The following is an 8925-nucleotide window of genomic DNA, read 5'->3' as shown; positions in this document are numbered from 1 at the left end:
GGGGGGGGGGTGTGGTTATTTGGAGTAAGCCTACGGGAAAACAAAAGCAAAAAAAAAAAAAAAAAAAAACTTTCCCTTGATGGAGCTCACTGGACATAAGAATTGCAAGGGAGGAATGGTGAACCTGTAGAAGTTGATCATATTGACCCAGGAGAATTACATCTGTGTGTAATGTACAGTGAAGACTGCCCATATAACAATGTCATCTTTAAATCTGACAAGCATAATAGCTAAAAATCAAACAAAAGAAGGGGGGAGAATGTACCATTCTTAGTCACAGAGACTAGAACTTTTTTACAGAGGGAGGCAATGAGATGAACAGAGGGGCTCGAAGCCATGTTTTAAAGGTCTTCCGCAAGACTGAGGATACCTCATGATGAATATGACTGGAGAAGGGGACAGAGGGCAACTTATCTTTCCCTGCATATCCCCACCGGGTAGGGCCTCTAACCCTGGTGCTCTAAAAAATTACAGGAAAGGGGATGAAGGACGTATACCGAACAGAAGGACTAAGAAACGTGCCAAAGGAAAACAGAGATCACACACAGCATGAGGCAGGGACGGTGCTTTCTCTTTGCATCCAAGAAAGAATCGGTCATGTAGAAAACTCCTCACTGGCATGAACGCTTGTAAATAACAAACTGGAGGTGAAAATAACAGACGGTTTAAAAAAAAAAAAAAAAAAGGAACTATAAGGAGAATGATACCAAACTCCTTTATGTTGAAAGGTAGTGGCTTCACACTGAACGAGCAGACAGAATTTGGCTCTGCTTGTGGCAGTGTGTAAACACCTAGCCACATCCCCAGGGCGCTGTGAAGGAACCACAGAAGGCTATGAGCCTGCTCATCTTCTCTACTCTTTGAATCTCAATGAATTTCAATTTCCCAAGGGAAAAAAGTATTTTCACTAGAGGCAAGCAGGTTATTTCAGGGCTGAAAGTAAGGACCAAGGTTTTTTATTTCTAAACATACAAAAATAAACATCCCCCAAGAGAGTAACAATGAAGGGCTGGTTCTTCTTAGTTAAGCTTTTTAGCTGTCTGCTAAAGTAAGTCCAACAGCAGGGGCAAAAATAACCTGAATGTGTTCTCCAGCTTCTTTTTAATTTAATAAGGGAATTTCATTTAATTTCTTTATGTTATACCTCTTTTGCCACACGTATAGGATTAAGCAACATTAGGGACTGAACAGATCTTTGGAGCTCATTCAATCCCCTCTGACTTCTCAACGTAACAACTGAGGCCCAAAGTGGTCACATGGGCTGAATTAGTGTGTTCCTCATCTACATTTCCCCTTATCACTGAGCTTAACTCTTCTGGATGTGCCCTGAACAGGCTTACACTTTAAACTCCTTGGTCAGCTAGGGACTGTTTATTCAGCAGAAGCATTATGAATCAGGAGCAGGTAAGGAAATGGGCGCTCACTGCTATGTCCAATGGGAAGAGTCCACAAAGTATGGCGATCTCAGATTCAGAGGAGCATTTTGTGTAGCCTCTGCTCTCTTTCTAGGATTCCACAGACACTGGGGGAATGTCTTCACAAGCACTCTTTACTAGAAATGTTCAGGAATAGTCCTGATACCTCTGCCAGGTCACCTCCACCCACCCCATGCTCCTAAGGAAGGGAAATCAATACTGAGAGGAGCCAGGAGCCCTAAGACACAGAGAATTAATAAGAGTAAAATGTAAAATCCAGCCCAGACTGTATTCTTATGATGTCAAACTTAAAAGGTGACATGAGAAAGGGAACCCCTCATTCCAAAGGACATGTCCTTAGATTCTCCCAGCTGGGGACGGTGGCAGGGAACTGGGCCACACCAACCTGCTCCCCACCACATTCCAAGGTAACGCTGCATGTGAGCACACAGTGGGGCTCCAGGGAGGAACAGATGCCCGGTGGCTGTCATATTCTCTTCCTGTATCATCTCTATAAACAAAGCAGGCAGCTGTTACCAACTGTTCCTGTGGGACAATGGATGAGACATGAGGTCCAGCTTTGCCACTGCTGCCTGCCGGTGAGGTTTTGAGCAAAGTCCTTCTACCTCTCTGTACCTCGGTAACCTCAGCTAGAAAGAGCAGGGACCTCCCTGCAGTGTCCCTGGGTGTCTATGAAGCCCTCTCCACTTGGATTGGAAAGAAGGTGCTGGCTAGTACACAGGGCATGTTCATCAGCCTTAACCATTACTCACAGCCCAACCCAAAACGGCTCTTGACCTAGACCATCTGGGTTCGAATCCTTGCTCTGCCACTCAGTAGCTGTTTGTGACCTTGGCTAGACTTTCTGACCTCACGATGTTACGGTCTCCCCATGAATAAACTGCCTCGCTGTTGCAGTGAGGATTAAACAAAATACCTGTAGTACAAAAGAAGCATTTGCAATAATGCCAGTAGAGAAGATGGATTTTTTTTCATCGCCATCATTCCTATTTTCTTGCCCACCTTTTCTTGATGTTTCTTCACCAAGACATATAATACAATCTCTATGATGATCACCAACATAACCCACTGCCATGAGGGGACCCAGACATGGAAAAGACACAAAACTAACAGAGTGGAAGGCTTTTCTGTGTAGGATACTTATAATAATTTTTTTTTTTTTTTTGAGACAGAGTTTCACTCTTGTTACCCAGGCTGGAGTGCAATGGCGCGATCTCGGCTCACTGCAACCTCCGCCTCCTGGGTTCAGGCAATTCTCCTGCCTCAGCCTCCCGAGTAGCTGGGATTACAGGCACGCGCCACCATGCCCAGCTAATGTTTTGTATTTTTAGTAGAGACGGGGTTTCACCATGTTGACCAGGATGGTCTCGATCTCTTGGGCTTGTGATCCACCCGCCTCGGCCTCCCAAAGTACTGGGATTACAGGCGTGAGCCACCGCACCTGGCCACTTATAATAATTTTTAAAAAAACATTTTACCAGCATGACAGGATTTATAAGCAGTCTGAGCAATGAACAACAACATTAAAACATGAAGTGCTGGGGGGGTGTTGCTCACACCCATAATCCCAGCACTTTGGGAGGCCGAAGCCAGCAGATCTTGAGGTCAAGAGATCAAGACCATCCCGGCCAACATGGTGAAACCCCATCTCTACAAAAAAATACAAAAATTAGCCGGGCATGACGGCACACGCCTGTAATCCCAGCTACTCGGGAGGATGAGGCAGAAGAATCGCTTGAACCCGGGAGGCAGAGCTTGCAGTGAGCTGAGACTGTGCCACTGCGCTCCAGCCTGGCGACAGAGGGAGACTCCATCTTAAAAAAAAAAAAAAAAAATTAAAGCATGAAGTTCGAACAGGAGTGGGTGGCACACGTTCCCTCAAGGGCCAGCCACAGAAATCACAAAGGGATGCAAATAAGTGAGGCTGTTATTATTCTGGGGATAACCTTGAAGTGCTGACATTTTAAAAAGTAAAACTATTACAAGCGCCAGTAGTTAACTCTTGCTAGTAACAGAAGAACTTGGGTGAACTGAGTGGAGAAATATTCCTTACCCATTGCAGGGAGCCACCCCAGCAAGAGCCAGAGTCCAGCAGACATTAATGCTAGCCTAGCAGTCAAGGTGACAACGAGACAGTGCCAGTTTACAAGGTAAACTGCTCCCACTGATCCAGCCACAATAGCTTATAACCCTTGCCTGTCCTGATTTTTAAGACTGGACAGAGTCCTGAATGGAAAGCCCTGTTCCTGTTCCAGAAGATTGTGTGTTCAGACAAGAGAACCGTGGGATTTTGAACAAATAGAGTGATTCCTCCAACCCCTCCCATGCACACACACAGCCCTGCAGATATGACAAAGTCAGGGAAGAGTGCGCTTAATTGTGGCAATGAAAAAAAAAATAAAACAAAATAGCCCAAATCGGCAAACGCACAGCTCAAGTCCAAACTCCTCCGGCTGAGAACACGGTGAGTGCTAAGGCTTCTAGGACCCACCCTGGCAGCCTTCCAAGAGCTATTAGTTTGCATTAACACATAGTAAGAGAAGGTCTGATAAATTAAAAGTAAGGAGACAATTTAGGAGGACATCTTTATACCCAGCACCAGCCCAGTGCACAGCACACAGCAGATGCTGGATAAATGCTCATTAGCAGCCAGCATCAGTCACAACTACAGATGTTGACACAGGATGTAAAACATGTATAGGGGATACGGCTTAGATGCGAGACTTTAAGGGTTAGAGAGGTCTTTACTTAATTTCAAAGAGAAATTTGGAAGTGTAGCCATCTTCTGGCTAAGAGTGACTCTATGCTTCAAAGCAATTATTAACTTTAAAGGCTGCCTGATAAAACCTGCACTGACAAGTCCCAAATGCTTATTTATTTCTCACCCAATCTTCTCAATTGTCAGCCAAATAGCAATAACCCCTGTATATAATTATTTCCTCCCTTTTCTTAAGTCTCATCTGAATTACAGCAGTCAAAACTACCCATCAGCCTGGTCACCTGACACCAGGACCCTTCTCCAAACTTTGAAATTCACCATAGGAAACCCCCAGAGACAAAGCTAACAGCACACGCTTTCCTAAGGCCTATTATTGTTATAACACAGAATGCCACCCCCAGTCACCCCTCCTCGGTGCCTCCTAGGGCCGGGAGCCCAGGACACACAAGGAGGAAGGACGACAATGAATACCCACTGCTCTTAAAGCCTCTTGAGAAAGAGCAGAGCAGCCACCTGTCTGTATGACCCAGAGAGAGAGAGAGAACATAAACTTTCCAACCCAGATCTGACAGAAACTGCTCTTTGCAGTTTTCCACACATCTCTGCAGGGTACACTAGTCACTCTCTGTCCCCTGCCAAAATTAATCCGGGGATGTCTCTGTAGTGATTTAGATCCTGAGACACGCGGAACATTAGGAAAAAGTTGTGGCAAATGTCAGAGTGACACCTAGAACGGTTCTTGGGCACTCATACTTCCAAAAGCTTCCCTATCAGCTAGGGTCACAGGGAATTCTAGCATTTCAATGCTTTTGGAGGCCAGCTGGGCAGAAGGTGGGTTGGTTATTTTTAAACTAAGAAAACTGAATGGGATGAGAGATTATGTGAATTCCTGTGATCTCTTGAGCTCCCTTCCAGCTTCCAGATTCTACCAAAGAATTCGGCATATGCACATACATATGCACACACCTCTTTATAAAAATGTATACACATGTGGGAATATATATAAATGAGTACTGCTTTCACACTTCCAAACACAAAGCACTTGAAATGCACACTGCTGGGGAGATCAAAAAGCCAACTTTTTGCAGCAGCAGTTGGAAGCACACACGGTTGCCACCGGCAGATCTGGGCAGAGCCCCCTCACCCCTCCTGCCATTGCAGTTCACCTTAAGACCAACTGGTGGCCGCCTGTGCAGGTGCAAGCACGGCAAAGCTCCAAACCAGGACTGCAGATTCCTTTCTCCTAATGACTCTAGTCACAAGTGTCCCAGAGTGAAGAAAGCAGGCTGAAACAAAGGAGGAGACGAAGGAAAAAGCCCAAACCCTATACCCAGGCGGAGCCACCCCTGCAGAGGCAGATGCCAGACAGAGCAACTTCCTTCTCCTCTTCTCCCAGTCCCTGCAAAGGGTGAAACAGTCACCCTCTTGCCCATCTCCCATCTCCTTGCTTTTCGGGGTCTCTCCACTCAAGGCTGACCACATGAGCATTTAAATGAGCATTTAAAAGAGTGATGGAGGACGGCAAGAGGAAAAAACTAAACTGGAAAAAACTAAAAAGCTCTAGAAAGGACAACTTTGCTCTAATACTGCCAAATAAATCTGAGGATGCCCGTCTCAGCCTTGAACAATAGCAACAAAAATAATTTATAAGGAAAAAGTGGAGACGGGGGGAGGGGGGATGAAAATTCACTCAGGACAGATCTCAGATGCTTTGCCCTTCATGAAAAACCGTTCAATAATTTTCTCGGATCAGAAAAGGGGGTTCTGATGCAGCCGCAAGGCTTAGGATGTGCATAACACAGAGGTTAACATTGGGGAGTCTCTTGGAGTAAAAACCAAGCTGATCAGGTCCTGACAATAAACTGGGGGTGGTGGGTCAGTTCAACGACCTAGCTTCCCACTCGCATCTCTTTAGAATGAGATGCTACCTCTAATACTTTGGTCTGGGTGTGTTTACAAGCGTGGTGTTGCCATCCACCCGAACCCCACACAAACCTGAGTTCACCCCTCCCCAACTTCACAGACCCAGAAGTATCCAACCTCCCCTAACCGGGCCGCCAGAGCCAAGTACAGAGAGCAGCAGCCGCCCAGGGCTAGGCGTGGCAGTCAGTCCCAGAAGTGCCCGGCACTAGACCGAATCCAGCCACAGCACCCGGTTCCCGCAACCCTGAGGAGCCGAGCACGCCGTGGGCGCTCCTTACGCCTCTGGACAATGCAAGCGCCACCCCCTTCCCTCTTCAGCTCTTCCGTGCGGCGGCTACAAAACCGCGGCTTTGTGTGTGACAGCAAGTGTGTGCGCGAGCGTCCCTGGGCTCACACACCCCCTTGCACCCCACCTGCTCGCCGCACCAGGTCCGGGCACGAGGCGGGCGCACAGTGCGCGGGTCCACGGGGCAGAGAGCCGCGCTCCAGGCCTCTGGCCACGCGGGGAGCAGGGGCTAACACCCACGCCCCCCAATCCCGGCTGCGGGGGCGGTGGGGAGAGCAGCGCGCGGAACTCAACTGAGGCGAGGCAGGGGCCGGGGGCGAGGAAGAGCCACAGGAGGGAGCAGCGCCCACCACTCTCTAGCCCCGCCGCCCCCAACTTTGCGAGCCGAGGGCCCGGAGGGGACCAGGAGGGGGCCGGGGCGGCCCGCGACTCGGCAGGAAGTTCCCAGGGCCGCACTGAGCATGCTCTCGGGGAGTGTGTGCGCGGGTGTGGGCTCTGGGCTCCCCGCAGCCTCCCAGACCCGGCAGCAGCGCCGAGCGCGCCAGCGGGATCGCGGACTCGCGGGCCGTCCCCTAGCGGCCGGGGTGCCCCAGGGCCTCCAGAATCCCTGGCCGGGAGTGCTGGCTCACCGCATCCCTTCTCCCTAGGGGATCGGGGCAAGCCTCCCTCCTTCTTCCTTCCACCCCACTGGCCCACGACTGAGCCCGCCCTGTGCTCCTGGGTCCCGAGGACCCTGACCCGGCCCACGCCTGCAGCGTGACCCCACCGGGCTCCTCCGCGGTCCGAGCGCCCATCTGCCATTCCTGGCCGCTCCCCTCCAGCCCGCGGAACCGGAGCTTCCTCAGGACTGTCTCTAGGAAAGCCTTCAAGCCCCCTCGTCACGGGGCCTGAGGGGTTCAGCCTCCCCCGGGAACGGCTTCCCGGGGCAGGTGGGCTCCTCAAGGCGCATCCCCCGGCTGCACCCCGGCGTCCTGCAGAGCGGCCGGGGCCAGGGCACCCTCTCAGGCGGCAAAGAAGCGGCGGACGAAAGCTCCCGGCCGCGCCGACCCCAGTGCGGGCTCTCCCCGCTCGCGCTCGGTTCCCCGCGCCCCCCGCGGTCCTCTCTGCGCGCATCTCCCCGCAGGGATGGCGAGCTCCGACGCTACAATCCCGACCCGGCAGCTCTTACCTCCTTGTTGGGCAGCAGCAGCAGCCGGAGCGGCCGCCCGCAGCCGTGCCCGTGGGGCCCGAGGCGCGGGGTCGCGACGCCCCGAGCCTGCGGCAGGGCTACCTGGGCTGGATCGCGCCCGGGGCCGCCGCCGCCGCCGCGGGAGCCGCAGGGCCGCCGCGGAGCGGGCCGCGGCAGGGACGGTCTACAAACTCCCAGCCCTAGCGGGGACGCGCATGGCGCGTCCACACTCAGCCCCGACGCAGCAGAGACGCTCCGCTGGGGGTTTAGTCGACCAGTGCGGGAGTCCGTCCTCAATTTCTGGCAACCCTCCCCTAGCCGACCTCACCAACTTCTCCCCGCTTCTGGGCTCACGGCTCTAGGAGGCAGAAATTCCGGCCGGGGACGTTCAGCAAACTCCCCGCCCCCGGCCGCGCGCTCAGCCAATTCGGAACGCCCCAGCTTCTCAGGGGCCGTCGGCAAACTCTCAACCCTGTCTAGGAGGACTTCACCCAGCCTCTCTCTGTTCCGCAGCCCAAGGGGAGAAAGGAGCGAGCGGGACAGTCTGATCGCGGCCTTAAATAATATTCTAACAAGGTCAGGGGTGGTGTGCAAGTGTTTCTATGACAATGCATCCTCCGGAGCGATGCAGTCCAAGCCCCAAAGGACAATGGGCCTTTCAGCAGCGAAGCCCAGTGATGGGGAGACTCTAGCCTCAACCATCTTAGGGGTGCAGGCAACTTAAACAATACACCCCGAGGCTTAGTTTCCTCTTTCGTAGAACGCATTACACAAAGCAGTATGTATACTGTCATTTGGTTTTTGTAACCTTGGGCAGGCCACTTAACCATTTGAATTCATCTTTATGAGCATAATAAATGCTGCTTCAAGAGGTTGTTGTGAAGATGATAAGAAATATATGTGAAATACTTAGCAATATCTGGCACATAGTAGGCACTTAATAAATGAAATCTATTCTTTCTCTGCCCTGCTCCCACTCCCGGATTTTAGGAACACTCTGGATGCACTAGCTGAAAACTGCACTATTGTAAATTCACAAATAAAACGCATCCCATGCCCTGAAGACACCACAGAGAACATTGACTGACATGACAGATTAAATCCAACCAAGCCCCAGGAGAGAGAGTGCCATATATTTACATGGATAAACATTCTAGTTTCTTTTTAGTAGTATCTGGAATGGAGAAAGAGTGGGCTATCGAGGAGTGGTAGAATCCACAAGATCATAACCCCAGCAAGTTCCAGTCCCCATAACTGATTACTACATCCAGATCTCATAAGGATTCATGTTCAGTTTCCCCTGATCTGCCCTACAGGACTTCACCCCTACTTCGCTATCCTCTCTGGGGTCTTATTTCTTGGACTTAGATAACCCCCACCCTACTACCCACCC

The 8925-nt window shown here is 51.0% G+C and overlaps 1 protein-coding gene across 2 annotated transcripts in view; it reads right to left on the bottom strand.

The window, feature by feature from the left end:
* MGAT5 (alpha-1,6-mannosylglycoprotein 6-beta-N-acetylglucosaminyltransferase) overlaps positions 1 to 7871 on the bottom strand; it is a 325249-nt gene extending 317378 nt beyond the window's left edge. The window contains exon 1 of one of the 2 annotated variants that reach the window (XM_032250746.1): positions 7533 to 7871. The gene's annotated coding sequence lies outside the window, so the exon portion shown is untranslated. The remainder of the gene's footprint in view (positions 1 to 7532) is intronic. The other variant, XM_032250745.1, reaches the window with a different exon arrangement.
* Positions 7872 to 8925: the final 1054 nt, after the last annotated feature.

The sequence above is a fragment of the Sapajus apella genome, unplaced genomic scaffold, assembly GCF_009761245.1.
Source record: "Sapajus apella isolate SASKATOON/1434 unplaced genomic scaffold, GSC_monkey_1.0 scaffold72, whole genome shotgun sequence".
Lineage (NCBI taxonomy): Eukaryota > Metazoa > Chordata > Mammalia > Primates > Cebidae > Sapajus > Sapajus apella.
This window is presented reverse-complemented; position numbering and strand designations above follow the sequence as displayed.